A 13,125-nucleotide genomic window follows, 5' to 3' on the forward strand; every position below is an offset into this window, starting at 1 on the left:
AGCCCTGGCTGTCCTGGAACTCACTTTGTAGACCAGGCTGGCCTTGAACTCAGAAATCCACCTGCCTCTGCCTCCTGAGTGCTGGGATTAAAGGTTTGGCCACCACGCCCGGCGCTTTGTTTTTTCAAGACAAGAGTTTCTCTATGTACTCCTGGCTGTCCTAGAACACATTTTGTACACCAGGCCAGCCTTGAACTCAAAGATTTGCCTGCCTCTGCCCCCAGAGTGCTGGAATCAAAGGCACGTGCCACTGCACTGGGTTCTAGGAGAGTTCTTATTTCTGTGAGGGTGACTCCAGTGTGGTGAGGACCCAGGATGCATTTAGGGGAGGGAACCTAGGACATGGCTTCCTTTCCCTGTAGTCCCTCGGGCTGTGTGGCTGCCATTCAACTTCCCAGACAAAACAACAGCAAAAACCGTTTCTTCTGCTTCTCCCTCTCCTACTTCTTAACCAAGAAGCAGAGGCGGGTGGGTGAACTGGTGGAACGTGAGCAGTGGGGCTCATGCTGTTCCCTGTTCCCGCTGTCTCAGCCCTTCCTACTCACCCCCCCCCCATCCCTCCCTGGCCTGGCTTCTCTTCCTGGCTTCAGTAGCAAAACCACATTTAACCCTTTTTATCCTACCCGCCCCCATTTTGTGGAGAAGGTATGAAGGAGGGCTTTCATCCCAAACTGCACTGAGCTCTTAGCAAAGTATCTGTGTCACCCCTACAATCAAGATGGCCTCAATCCTAAACCTGACCTTCAGAGGGAGTCCTTCCACCCTAATCCCTAATTCTGTGTCCCAAAGACCAGTGTCTGCCTTCCTCTGTGAAAGCACAAACCAATGCCAGGAGCTTCAGGAGAGAGCAGGAGAGGCCAGGCATGACGGAAGATGAGCAGCTCTCAACCATGCCTCTCCTTGTTGTGACATGAAGTCTGCACCTGCCTTCCCTGGTCAACTGTCACATGAGCAAAGTGGCAGACAAAGACATGGGGACTGGGCTCCCAGGGCGTGGAGTTCTGCAAAGCAAGCCGCAGAGCCGCACTCCCCTGCTTGGTGTCACAAGAGCCTCTTCCCACTGGCAGAGAAGGGTGGGGAGGGTCCAAACCGAGAAGAATGTATATTAAAGAGCAGCCTGGAACACAAAACTGGATAATGAGTTCCACATGGAACCCAGAAGTCTGGGAGCCGGAGCTTCTTGAAATCCAACATGGAGTTAGAGGGGTTATTTGGTGCTTGCCATCAGGACCAGAGGGCGCTGCTCTGTGTGCCTGGCCGCCTCTGACTCCTCCTCCTGAGAGTGCTATGAGGGAGGAGCATGAGGGACTGAGCCTTGGGTATCTGTTACACACCAGGTACCACTCTGTGCCCTTTAAGGAAGAAATGCATCTGGCCTGTCACTCTTGGGTGGGTTACCTCATGTCTTAGGGGCTCAGTTTCCTCCACCTGTACGAGGAAGTTCTGACAGTAGGTAACACACACTGTACAGAAAGTTCCCTGCTAAAGGCCAGCTCAGGGCTGTGACAGATGTGCCTCCAGCAGAGATGGAGAATGTACTTGTTCGAACAAATATTTATTGAGAACCTATTGTGTGCCATGTTCTTTTCTAGGCACTAGGGATACAATAATGAATAAAACACTGACAAAATGAACTGGGGAGCCAAGTGTGGTGGTACATACCTTTAATCCCAGCACTTAAGAGGCAGAGGCAGGGACTGGCGAGATGGCTCAGAGGGTAAGAGCACTGACTACTCTTTCAAAGGTTCTGAGTTCAAATCCCAGCAACTACATGGTGGCTCACAACCATCCATAATGAAATCTGACACCCTCTTCTGGGGTATCTGAAGTCATATGTATAATAATAAATAAATATTTTTTAAAAAAAAAAGAGGCAGGAGGTGAGTACAAGGCTAGTTTGTTCTACATTGTGAGTTCAAGGTCAGCCTGGGCTACACAGTGAGATCTTGCCTCAAAATAAATAAATAAAACAGAATGGACTGGGCTGGAAGTATAGCTTAGCAGTAGAGCATTGTGTAACATGGGGAAGGCCTGTGACTCATTCCTTAGCACCACACACATGTGCAAGACACACATACCCACACACACGTGCAAGACGTGTCTGCAGACACACACATGCACACACATAAGCACACATGTGCTAAGACACACACAAATACCCATACATGTGCATTGACAGACACACACACACACATACATGTGCACAGACAGGTAAACAGACACGCATATACATACACATGTACATGGACTTGAACTTCTGATCCTCCTGCCTCTACTTTCCAAGTGTATGCTACCATGCCTGGCCTGTACAATGTTGGAGATTGAACCCAGGGTTTGTGCATGGGAGGCAAGTACCCAGCCAATGGAGCCACATCCCAGTGCCTGTTTTATAATTCTGAGATCTGCCTGCCTGCTGAGTGCTGGGATTAAAGGCATGTCCCAGCACACACAGCTCCTATAATTTGTTTTATAATTAAGTGTGTGTGTGTGTGTGTGTGTGTGAGCACTATGCATATATGGGCACACATTCCACGCAGAAAGTCAAAGCATGACTTTGTGGAGTAGGTTCCACGCAGAAAGTCAAAGCATGACTTTGTGGAGTAGGTTCTCTTCTGCCCACATGTGTGTTCTGGGAACTGAGCTCAGGTCACCAAGCTTGTTGAGCTGTGACCTTTACTTGTCATCTAGCTAGCCCCTCTATCATCTTTACACTTGTGTGTCCCGAGGACCACAAAATAACTGCATGGGTTGGAAATCTGCTTCCTATTCTTCATGTCAGTCGGCCATTGCCCTAATCAGACACCAAGGAGGCAGCAGGAAGTCAGCTCAGATACTCAGCCTTGTCCACACCCAGGGCACACTTTACCACCTCTGCCAGTGCCCGTGTGGGAGGTGCAGGGACTAGACCTGTGCCAGGGTAACTTTGTGCAGAGGTCCAAACTGAGAAGCAGCAGAAGCTGTGGCCTGGCCCTGGGGAAGGTGTGAATGGAGGGGACTGACGGGAGAAATGGGAGGTGGAGGTGAGACCTGATGCTGAGCCTAAGGGGAGGGCTAGAGCTGCTCAGCTCTGCAGGGCCTGCAGCAGAGAGGAGAAGATGGAAAGCAAGTATCGGGGCAGGAGTATGACATTCAGGAGGCAGAGATGGGTGGACATCTTGAGTTTACAGCCAGCCAAGGGTATGTAGTGAGACCCTATCTCAAAACAAACAAACAACAATAATAAAGAGACACTGGCCTTAGCAAGAGCTATGCCCAGATGGGTGGAATGGGCTCAGCAGAGGACCACAGGCATGCTAATAATAACTAATGTAGGGAGTGTTTATGGATGCCTCCTACTCCTGGGTACCAGGTATTTCTGTGTCTTCAATGGCTCACAAAGCATACATCATTCTGTTTTGCAGTTAAGAATGAAGCCCAGGGCCGGGCGTGGTGGCACACGCCTTTGATCCCAGCACTTGGGAGGCAGAGGCAGGCAGATTTCTGAGTTTGAGGCCAGCCTGGTCTACAGAGNGAGTTCCAGGACAGCCAGGGCTATACAGAGAAACCCTGTCTCGAAAAACTGGAAAAAAAAAAAAAAAAAAGAATGAAGCCCAGGGATCTAAGTTATCTGTGTGACATAGGACTTGCCAACCTTGGCACCATAGCTGTTTCCAGCCAGATAATTCACTCTCATGGGAGAGGCTATGCTGAGTGAGATGTTTGCAGCATCTCAGAATCTAACTTACTGACAGAAGCCAAGAGCACTTCTGTCCCCAGTTAGGACAATCAGAAAACATCTTCAGACACTGCCAAATGTCCCTAGGGGAGGACACATCACCATCGCCCATCTAAGAATCACTTGTCTGATGTATATGGTTAGTAGCAAAACTGGAATTCTAATACAGGTTCGTCTGGCTGTAAAGGCTGAGATGTTAGCATTTGGCTATCTGTGATCCTGGGTAGGAGGAGAGAGAGGAGTCAGACCACTGGAGAGGCAGTTTTGCTCCCTCACAGGGTGGGAAGGGCTTAGGAATCCCTTCAGAGTGAGTTCCTGAGGGCTGGCCTTGAGTCATTCCTCCTCGGATCACAGGGTCTGTGACCAAACACTGCTGAGGTGAGGCCATCAGGTGTGCAAGGTCATCGTTATTGCCCCTACAGTGGGAGATCTCGCCCATTCTATTAGAGGCTGCACGTGGCAGGGACAGGGCTGGGGCCACGTGGAGGTGCATCTGTTTAATCTTCACCGTGAGAAAGGCATATTATCTATACTTGGTATGCCAGAAACCCCAAACTCTGAGAGGCTGTGAAAAATGGCTGGAAAAAAAACAAAGTTCCCACTGGGTCTCAAGAGTGATGCAAACTCCTAGCCGACTGGGGTGGAGGTGGGCCAGGGCAAGGATGGTCCTTACAAGTGATTGACAACTATTTGTGAAGCTTGCAGACCTCTAATCTAAATGAAGTCTCATCAAAACTCTCCAATATACTATGCAACAGAGACAGAAACCTCACTAGTTGCCTGGACATTTGGAATCCCTTTCCAGTAATTCCTTGTGCCTGTCTGTTAAGGAACATACCACTGAGGAATAAAGGTTTTCCTATCTTCGAAATGAGCGGCTGTCGCCCAGCACAGGTTCGAAATCCTGGTATCTGGGAGGTGAAAGCAGAAAGATCAATTCAAAGCCATCTGTGGCTGCATAAACTGTTTGAGGCCAACACAAACTAAGTACGACTATCTTTTTGTTGTTGTTTTGTCTTTTCAGACAGGGTTTCTCTGTGTAGCCCTGGCTGTAGACCAGGCTGGCCTCGAACTCAGAGATCTGCCTGCCTCTGCCTCCTGAGTCGGAGTGCCAGATGCTTTTCTGACTTTTTTTTTTTTAATACAACCTCCTGACAGAATGGTGGCTAACTCCTTTAATTCCAGTACTCTGGAGGCAGAGGCAGGAAGATCTCTGAGTTCGAGGCCAGCCTGGTCTACAAAGAAAAAAAAAAAAAACTGTCTGGAAAACAGAGAGAGAGGGGTTGGGGGGTGGGAGGAGACACAGACACACACACACAGAGAAAAAAAAAAAAGTTGGCATCTGAGCGCCGAGGATCAAAAGACAGATGGGGTGGGCCAGACCCCCCCAGATAGGCTCTGGTCCTATACCACTGGCCCCTAGCAGAGAGGAGCCAGCTGCCCCCCCCACCCCCCACCCCCCGTCATTGCCCTATTGCCCTTCCTATGAAATTGGAGGCAGCTGATCTCACTGCTCCAGCCAGGAGGGTAGGTGCAGCAGGAGGAGAGGGGCCAATCCACTCGCACTCACACTCACACCTGGGCAGGGCAACCCTTTCACAATCAAAAATCAGAGGAGCACAAGCAACTACCATTATCCCCATATTACAGATAAAAGAATGGGAGGCTTGGCCAGGTTAACTGATTTGCTCAAGGCCACATAGCTGACAGGTGACATAAGAAAGCCCTAAACACTAGACAGGAACCCAACCCAACAGCAAATTGTAGTGTGCGCAGGAACTGGCTCTATCTAGGAGGCGCTCCATCTCAGCGTTCTAAATCACCTTCCCCTCCCTCCACTTGGGTGCCTCGAGCTCCCTAGACTATGTCAGCACTCACCACTCTACAATACACACCAGACTAGATCAAAATAAAGATCAGGCTCGGGGCTGAAGGCCTTCCTCAGCTCCAGCTTTCCTCTCCACCAGCTTGCGGAGAGGGGAGGGCAGGTGATGGTGGTGGAGGAGGGGTGGGCATCTGAACGGAAAGGGCAGGACGGGGGCGGGGCACGTGGTTGTCCTTCCTCCAGGGACTGGATCGGGGCGGGCATTCCGGCTGCTCCCCGACCGGCCGCTCCCTCCACAGCCTGCGGCTGCAGTACAGAAGGCGAGTGACGCACGCTATTGCGTGTGGGCGGCCGCATGTGAGCCTGTGTGTATCTGTGTGTGTGGTTGCTGGGGCCTCCCCGGCCTCCTAAATGGGGGTTTCCTTTCCCTGTTGCCAAGGCAACAAACAGAAGCGCCACAACTGCAGGATGCCAGCAGGAGAAAAGGGTCGGTTCACCGCAACCCCCAACATTTCCAGGAAGTCAAGTGGGGGCGGGGACAGGGAATCCTTGTCTAGGTGACCGAAATGTTTGTGAGGCCTGGAACGAGGGTGGACCATTGTTCTGTTCTGCTCACGACTGAGGGGTTTCCCCTGAAAAGGAACGTTTATCACTAATCTTGGGGTGGCTGATTAATTAGCTAAAGCACACAGTTTTGTAGTAAGAGAGGTCCTTTTTACTTAGAAATCCAGCCCGAAGCCGTGGCATGGTGGCACATGCCGTTAATCCCAGCACTCTGGAGGCAGAATCTGATGGATCTCTGAGCTCAAGGCCAGCCTGGTCTACAGTTCCAGGACAGCCAGGGCTATACAGACAAAACTGAAAAGTAGAATTAAATAAATACAACGTGGGGCACACCCTCTAATCCAGCGCTCTCCAGGTCGAGGCCAGCCTGGGCTAGTTAAACAGTGAGACTATCTCAAAAAACAAAACAAAAACAGACAGACAGACAACCAAAGCCTGGCATGGTGGCACATTCCAGCAGTCCGGAGGCTGAGGGAGGACGGAAAAACTGATGTTGAAGGCTGTGCACAGCCCCATGTCCAGATGAAATCATCTTGGATTACATGTGTGAGATCCTGCTTTGTGGTTTTGATTTTAAGGTGTGTGTGCGCGTGCATGTGTTTGGGGCTGGCTGGAGAGATGGCTCAGCAGTTAAGAGCAATGGTTGCTCTTGCAGAGGTCCTGGGTTTGATTCCCAGCACCCATGTGGTAGCTCACAGCCATCCATTATCCATTAGCTCTAGTTCTAGGAGATCTGAAGCCTTCATCTGGTCTCCACTTGTATCAGACACCCACGAGCAGGCAAACCACTCCTACACATAAAATACATCAATCTTTTTTTTTTTTTTTTTTGGTTTTTCGAGAACAGGGTTTCTCTGTGTAGCCCTGGCTGTCCTGGAACTCACTCTGTAGACCAGGCTGTCTTGAAACTCAGAAATCCGCCTGCCTCTGCCTCCCAAATGCTGGGATTAAAGACATGAGCCACCACTGCCCTGCAACTGTATATGGTCTTGAGTTTCACTCTGACATCTGACCACATGGGCAGGCTTCTCTGAGAAGGCTAACTTAGAAGGGCCTGGGTGACCCCGAGGCTGATGTTTTGTATTCTAAGTTTCGGGGTATCCTCTGCAACTGTGTCCAGCCCCCAGACTCCCTAGGTCTGCCTCCACTGCCCTCTCCTGGGGAAGTGAAAGAGGAAGTCTTTTGAGGATAAGGGAGTGCAAGGGAGATTTCATGAAGGAGTAGGGAAGAGGGGTTGCCAAGTGGGAGAGGGCACTAGGTCCCTGTGAGATCAGCTGGTTGAGGTGGGGGGATGGGGGCCGATTGTTTGAGCAACAGTCACTCCTAGAAGCCAGCAAGCTTCAGCGTGGGAGGAGCCCAGGTGTCTTGCTGCAAAGCCTTCCTTTCTGGACCTTCACTAGTGCAGTTGGCCAGATTACCCTGTCCACCGTCCCTAACCCAGCCCAATGCCTGCCCCGGAGGGATACCCACTGGCCATTTAAGTCTGGGAAGCTCAGAATTCACAAGGTACCCTTAAGCACTTTGGCCTGAAGTGGCAGATAAAGAGAAAAAACGGAACTGCAGAAGTTCAGACCCTGACTGGAGAGTCAGGTCACGGGTGAAAATTGGCTCTCTCGGTAGATGTGACCCCCAGGTTCAGGGAGGTTTAGGGTGGCTTCTTTCCTGTGATTCCCTCAAGCCTACCTCAGAGGAGGTAAAATATGGAGCTGGCTTCCTAATGGGGGAACGCCTGGCTTATATGGGGCTCAGTGCCTCTTTTCTTTCCCAGGAGTTTACTGGAATGAGGGACATTTCGATGCAGGACACACACACCTCCTGTTGGAGGATAGAATCCCAAGACCCAGCAATCACCAACACTGTCAAAGGATCCACAGTCAGAAGGAGAGAGAGAGAGAGAGAGAGAGAGAGAGAGAGAGAGAGAGAGAGAGATATGCAGGGGAAGAGAACCCTCTGACTTGGGCTAAGCCCTTACTCGGTCTCTGAGAGTCTCTGATGGGTCAGGAAGTAGAGGGTGAATCAGCGAGAGTTGAGCATAGGGAAGAGGGAAAGAATGGCCAGAGGAAGGAAAGAGAAGGCTGTGGGGAATTCTGCCGTGATGGAGGGCCTGGCCCACATCTGCAGTGCAGGCCCAGACTCTGAAGTGGAGAGCTGGGTAGACAGAATTGAGGAGAGGGACAACTACTCTGGCAGACTCCAGTACATCAGTCCCAGATCTTGGTGGGGCAAATATTTACCCGATGACAACAGTTGCTAGGCAGGCAGGAAGGAGGATGGAGGCCAATAGCTGGAGGCTCTTCCAGGCTCCGCCCCAACCCTCCTTGAAAAAAAAAAAAAACAACTAGGCTTGGAAGGTGAGCCTTAGACTTCGCTCTGGCCCTCACCTGAGTCCTGGAGGCTCAACTCTGCCCCTGTGCACCATATATCAGCTGGCAACAGGCAGGAGAGCTAGCTGAACAAGGGGGAATTTTAATTGCAGGCTTTCCCTGCGCTCCAGATAGCTCTGGGGAGCAGAAGCTGTGTAATGAGTGCCCCCTTCTCAAGGGGGGAGTGGGCTGCCAGGAGGCAGGGACTGAGTGAGGGAAGGCGCGCTGAGGGGAAGTCAAGATGATGTCTGGGCAGGAGGAGGGAGAGCGTGCCATTAGAGCCTAGGTGGTGGGGGCGGGTGTCTGAGAAGTTCTGGCCCTGGGAAAGAGGGGAGAAAAAGGGGAGGAAGAGTGGAGGAAGGGTGTGTCCAATGGAGCCAGATGTAGTCCATGTGATGTGGCCTGTCGCTGGCATGGGTACAGCAGGGGCAGGATGTGCCATACAAGCTGGGAAGAATTAGTCAGATGCTGGGGGTGGGGGGCAGGGCGGGCTGGGAGATGACTGACAGCTAGTCTAGGACCCCTGAGGAAGCATCTAAGGACAGTCAAGTGGCTCAGGGTCTGCAGACCGTGCTGGACTAGGGGCAGGAGCTGCCTTCCCGAACCTTCTTGAGAAAAGCACCATCTTCTCGCTCTCCTCAGGTGCCCCTCCCCATTTCACCAGCTGAACTGGATGCTGAAATCCTCTTCCAGAGGCTGTGGCACTAGGCTAGGCGCTAGCACAGGGTATGTTGAGAGCTATGGGGCCCAGGACCCAAGGGACCTGCTGCAGACTCTCTTCTCTGCATACTTCCTCAATGTGAGGCCCCTGTTCTGCAAAGCTTCTTGAAGCCGCAGCCTGATCTCACCCTCCTCCGTACCTGGCCCTCCACAGACAGGGCAGGAAGGGTTGGCAGGAAGGTGGGGGGCGGGGGGGAACTCCTGAGGCTAAGACATGGTTGTCTTTAAGGTTTGGAGATTTGGACAGAGTAACCCCAGGGGTAAAATCCCCAACTCTACTTTCTATCCCCATGTGTCTACCCAGAAGCAGAGACAAGATGGGTAATCTGCTGAGGAGAGACAAAAACTAGACCACAGGAGGAACTTCCCAAAAGTCCCTTTGCACAAGTCTACAATGGGAGGGAAAAGAGAGGATCCCAGACACCAAAGGAGAACTTAGAAGTAGGTATAGACAAGTAGTTAGAATTAAGCCTGTGGAAATCCAGCATGGGTGGGGCTTGGTGGAGCGCTCTGCTAAACCCAGCACCCAGAGACCAGATCACTGTAGCTCAGGGTCATGCAGCTTCAGGCCTTAAGCTCTGAGCCAGCTAAAGCTAGAGTCAGATCCTGGAGAGAGAAAGAGAAAGGGATGTGGAGAGAAGAGGAGGAGGAGGGAGAGGAGGAGGGGGAGGCCGCTGAGGCAGCAACATGGCTGAAAGGCAAATCCAAGTTGGCAACCAAAAGGCCGTTGTTCTCCAAACTCCCATTGGAAAATCTGAAAAATGCCCATAAAGACGTGACTCACTAACCCCTCCCCAGGGGTCCCCTTTCCTGGTTTCTATGATTTCTCTCCCAAGAGTTAAATTCATGGTTCATTTTCACAGGAACCAAAGTCTGAAGAGGGAGGGCACAGGGTTGCCTGTAGGCGTCTGAGAGGCGCCTGAAGAGGGGCTGAAGTGGAGGTGTGTCCTAGGCTGGCAGGCCAGGGTGTGGCAACCGGCCACTGTGGGAGGCCTTGGGATTGCCAGGGCGTGAGTGGAACTACGGACTAGAGGGTGGACAGAGTTGAAGGCCTCAGCCATACATAAGACAACTGGCTAAGCAAGGGGCCAACATGGCAAGCCAAGCGGCAGGACAAGCAGGAAGCCTGAACTCTTCAGTCTCCAGATAGGGTAGGGCTGGTCTGAAGCTTGGTGTCCTTGTGGGTCAACAATATATCCACAGCACCCCACTGCCCTGTGTCTCCAGCCCAGGAGGGTCTCTCTTGCTCCTCAGAACCCACTCCCAACAGGTTGGGAGCAGAGATTATCCCCAGACTTGCTCACCCCCAAAGAGGCTAAGGAAACGGGAGGCTTGGCCAATGCCCAGAACCCAGTGCCCTTCCCCTCTTTGAAATGCTCAGAGATCGGCCCCATGGATTCCCAGGCCTCGGACTTTCCCCACCTCAGCGTCCTACATAAATTCATATTGTATTTGTGCTACATAAATTCATATTGTATTGTGCCCTGAGATGGCGCTCAGGGCCTCAGGTGTGGTTTTTGTTTGGTTGCCCTGACTATCCAAGAGTTCACTATTCAGACCAGACTAGCCTTGAACTCACAGAGCTCTAGCTGACTCCACCTGCAGAATCCTGGTATCTGGGAGGTGCGTGCCACTCTCCACATCTCATATTTGTTTTGTTTTGAGACATAGACTCTGTACCTCAAGATGGCCTTGAACTTGCTGCGTAGTTAAAGACAATAGTGAACCCTGCCCTTCCTGCCCCAACTCCTTCCTGCCTCTCCCTTTCAAGTGCTGTGGTCACAGACACGTGTCACCATTCCTGACTTCAGACGGAGTGTATAGCCCAGGCTAGTCCCAGACTTGTGGCAGTTCTTACTTCATCCTCCCAGGAGCTGGCATTACAGGCATGTGCTACTCCTCGTCCTGATCCAGATGTTGTCCTTTATGTGTCCCCATGACACCCTGATCCCACTCAGCTCTCAGCCTCATTCTCACCATCTCTCTGGGCCAAGGAGCCCCAAGCCATAGGTTCTTCCTCTAACCTTTTTCTCCACCTGAGCACCCCCTTTAGCTCCCTGACTTTGATGCCGTTGGCCGTCCCTAAAAGATGTACCCTTCCTGCCGCGCAACCCTTGCTTCTGCCCTATTTCTTTTCCCTTGAGCATCTACTAAAGAAAAACTCATTCATGCTTCTACAAGACTTCAAACCAACAGTAGATTCTCCCTGTATTTGGGAGGAAGTCCAAATTCCTCGACCTGGCTTGCAAAGCCCTCTGTGATCCAAGCTCTGCCTGCACAACTAGACTCAACACTTGCCCTGTCAATGCCAACAATCCCAGCCTCTTTTGCTTTGATCTAAGCCGACATTCAGGATAGAGCACATGCTTTGCCCGTAGACCAGTGGTTCTCGCCCTGTGCCCTGTGTGTCTTGACCTTTGGGGGGGTCAAACAACCTTTTTACAGGGGTCGAATATCAGATATCCTGCATAGCAGATATTTACATTACGATTCATAACAGCAGCAAAATTACAGGTATGGAGTAGCAATGAAAATAATTTTAAGGTTGGGGATCACCACAGCACAAGGAATGTTGAGAACTGCTGTAGCCCAACTCTTACCCATCATCGAGGTTCAGCTAAAAGTATCAGAAGTCTAGGCTCAGAGTCTCCATTAAGCTTTGAGCATTTCTCGTCACAGGGTAGTAAAGCTACCTGTTGATGCCCCTTCCCCTATTAGGGTGCCTCCTTGAGGACTGAGGCTGGACAGACCTGAGCCTCACTCCTGTCCCCAGAATCTGGCCTACTGTGTGTTGCATGGAAAGACCCCAACATATCTGAACTCAGCATCTTCAGGAACCGGTCCCCTTGATGTGTCCTTTCAATGTGTCAGCATGTCCCCTTCCTTCTGCCACACACCCTGCTCTTCATCTTTTAGCTTCAACCCCATTTTGTCTGCCTTCACTGCTGTTCCCCTCCAGAGCTTTGTCCGCACACCCCACCTGGGCTTCCCTCCACACCCAATGCAGGTGTGCTCACAATAGCAGCAGTTACAAGAGCCGCTTCTGTGTCAGGGCTTGTTCTAGCTGCTTCCAATCCCCAGGAGGAGCCAAAATCCAAATCAAGCCAGAGGTTGGCCCAAGAACCCGGCTTGTCTGATGACTCAGGACTGTGTTCTGTAGGCATACACCACCATTACAGCTCCATAGTCATGGTGGGTAAGGGAGATGGGATGTAATGCTAGGCCCTTAGCAAATGTTTATCCAGGGAATGAGCAATATAATTGCCTACTTTTATAGCAAGTCTTACTGCTGGCAAAACATCATCTCAGGGCAGCCTTGGGAAGTGAGCATAACACAGGGAGTGTTCTCATTTTATGGAGGACTCGGAGTGAGTGGAGAGGGACCTGCTTCTGGCCAGGCAAGTGGTGATGAGCACTTGTCCCAACTGTAGGCAGAGGAGCTACGCCAGGCTTGGGGATCCTTCTAGACCATCCCGTGTTTTCAACCTTCACTGATCGTCACAATTGCTTGAAGGGAGTTGGGGTGTGGGGATGAAATTCAGCTGATAGAATAATGAAGCCCTGGCTTCGACTTCTGGCACCAAGTAAACTTTTTGTGGTGGTACACGTCTGTAACCCCAGCACTCACGAGGTGGAGTTCAAGGTCATCTTCAGCTCCATAGAGGCCAACGTGAGATCCTGTCTTTGGGAGGAAGAGGCTTTGAAGCCACCAACGCAATGCTCAGTGTAAAGTTCAGGCTTACATGCTGGAGGCTCCATCCTTCACTGTACATGAATGCATGTAAGCATGCACACACACATGCATGCACGCACACATGCATGCACACACACACACACACACACACACACACACACATACAAGCCCTCCAATGGTCAAGGACTTGTATATTTTGGTTCAGTAATTAAGGTGAGGCTGGAAGACTTTACACAACATTCCT

General features: G+C 51.2%; 1 protein-coding gene across 5 annotated transcripts in view; it reads right to left on the reverse strand.

The window, feature by feature from the left end:
- The window catches only part of Lmna (lamin A/C), a 29,497-nt gene extending 23,780 nt beyond the window's left edge, over positions 1-5,717 (reverse strand). For 4 of the 5 annotated variants that reach the window (XM_021157127.2, XM_029475221.1, XM_029475220.1 and 1 more), the window contains exon 1: positions 5,611-5,717. The gene's annotated coding sequence lies outside the window, so the exon portion shown is untranslated. Of the gene's footprint in view, positions 1-4,553; positions 4,627-5,610 lie in introns of all 5 variants that reach the window. The other variant, XM_029475219.1, reaches the window with a different exon arrangement.
- Between the last annotated feature and the right edge of the window lie 7,408 nt (positions 5,718-13,125).

This window comes from Mus caroli, chromosome 3 (assembly GCF_900094665.2).
Source record: "Mus caroli chromosome 3, CAROLI_EIJ_v1.1, whole genome shotgun sequence".
Classification (NCBI taxonomy): Eukaryota; Metazoa; Chordata; class Mammalia; order Rodentia; family Muridae; genus Mus; species Mus caroli.